Source organism: Bison bison, unplaced genomic scaffold, assembly GCF_000754665.1.
Source record: "Bison bison bison isolate TAMUID 2011002044 unplaced genomic scaffold, Bison_UMD1.0 scf7180017864369, whole genome shotgun sequence".
Lineage (NCBI taxonomy): Eukaryota > Metazoa > Chordata > Mammalia > Artiodactyla > Bovidae > Bison > Bison bison.
The window spans coordinates 307074-309299 of record NW_011494941.1 but is presented as its reverse complement, the minus strand read 5'-3'; positions in this window follow the sequence as shown (position 1 = coordinate 309299).

The window sequence follows — 2226 nt, the reverse complement described above, 5'->3', positions numbered from 1 at the left end:
GAAGCCTTTTAAGTTTAATTAGGTCCCATTTGTTTATTTTTGCTTTTATTTCCAATATTCTGGGAGGTGGGTCATAGAGGATCCTGCTGTGACTTATGTCAGAGAGTGTTTTGCCTATGTTCTCCTCTAGGAGTTTTATAGTTTCTGGTCTTACGTTTAGATCTTTAATCCATTTTGAGTTTATTTTTGTGTATGGTGTTAGAAAGTGTTCTAGTTTGATTCTTTTACAAGTGGTTGACCAGTTTTCCCAGCACTACTTGTTAAAGAGATTGTCTTTAATCCATTGTATATTCTTACCTCCTTTGTCAAATATAAGGTGTCCATATGTGCGTGGATTTATCTCTGGGCTTTCTATTTTGTTCCATTGATCAATATTTCTGTCTTTGTGCCAGTACCATACTGTCTTGATAACTATGGCTTTGTAATAGAGTCTGAAGTCAGGTAGGTTGATTCCTCCAGTTCCATTCCTCTTTCTCAAGATAGCTTTGGCTATTCGAGGTTTTTTGTGTTTCCATACAAATTGTGAAATTATTTGTTCTAGCTCTGTGAAGAATACTGTTGGTAGCTTGATAGGGATTGCATTGAATCTATAAATTGCTTTGGGTAGTATACTCATTTTCACTATATTGATTCTTCCAATCCATGAACATGGTATATTTCTCCATCTATTTGTGTCATCTTTGATTTCTTTCATCAGTGTTTTATAGTTTTCTATATATAGGTCTTTAGTTTCTTTAGGTAGATATATTCCTAAGTATTTTATTCTTTCCGTTGCAATGGTGAATGGAATTGTTTACTTAATTTCTCTTTCAGTTTTCTCATTATTAGTGTATAGGAATGCAAGGGATTTCTGTGTGTTGATTTTATATCCTGCAACTTTACTATAATCATTGATTAGTTCTAGTAATTTTCTGGTGGAGTCTTTAGGGTTTTCTATGTAAAGGATCATGTCATCTGCAGACAGTGAGGGTTTTACTTCTTCTTTTCCAATTTGGATTCCTTTTCTTTCTTTTTCTGCTCTGATTGCTGTGGCCAAAACTTCCAAAACTATGTTGAATAGTAATGGTGCAAGTGCGCACCCTTGTCTTGTTCCTGACTTTAGAGGAAATGCTTTCAATTTTTCACCATTGAGGATAATGTTTGCTGTGGGTTTGTCATATATAGCTTTTATTATGTTGAGGTATGCTCCTTCTATTCCTGCTTTCTGGAGAGTTCTTATCATAAATGGATGTTGAATTTTGTCAAAGGCTTTCTCTGCATCTATTGAGATAATCATATGGTTTTTGTTTTTCAATTTGTTAATGTGGTGTATAACATTGATTGATTTTGCAGATATTGAAGAATCCTTGCATCCCTGGGATAAAGCCCACTTGGTCATGGTGTATGATCTTTTTAATGTATTGTTGGATTCTGATTGCTAGAATTTTGTTAAGGATTTTTGCATCTATGTTCATCAGTGATATTGGCCTGTAGTTTTCTTTTTTTGTGGGATCTTTGTCAGGTTTTGGTATTAGGGTGATGGTGGCCTCATAGAATGAGTTTGGAAGTTTACCTTCCTCTGCAATTTTCTGGAAGAGTTTGAGCAGGATAGGTGTTAGCTCTTCTCTAAATTTTTGGTAGAATTCAGCTGTGAAGCCGTCTGGACCTGGGCTTTTGTTTGCTGGAAGATTTTTGATTACAGTTTCAATTTCCGTGCTTGTGATGGGTCTGTTAAGATTTTCTATTTCTTCCTGGTCACGTTTTGGAAAGTTGTACTTTTCTAATAATTTGTCCGTTTCTTCCACGTTGTCCATTTTATTGGCATATAATTATTGATAGTAGTCTCTTATGATCCTTTTTATTTCTGTGTTGTCTGTTATGATCTCTCCATTTTCATTTCTAATTTTATTGATTTGATTTTTCTCCCTTTGTTTCTTGATGAGTCTGGCTAATGGCTTGTCAATTTTATTTATCCTTTCAAAGAACCAGCTTTTGGCTTTGTTGATTTTTTGCTATGGTCTCTTTTGTTTCTTTTGCATTTATTTCTGCCCTAATTTTTAAGATTTCTTTCCTTCTACTAACCCTGGGGTTCATTTCTTCCTTTTCTAGTTGCTTTAGGTGTAGGGTTAGGTTATTTATTTGACTTTTTTCTTATTTCTTTAGGTATGCCTGTATTGCTATGAACTTTCCCCTTAGGACTGCTTTTAAAGTGTCCCACAGGTTTTGAGTTGTTGTGTTTTCATTTTC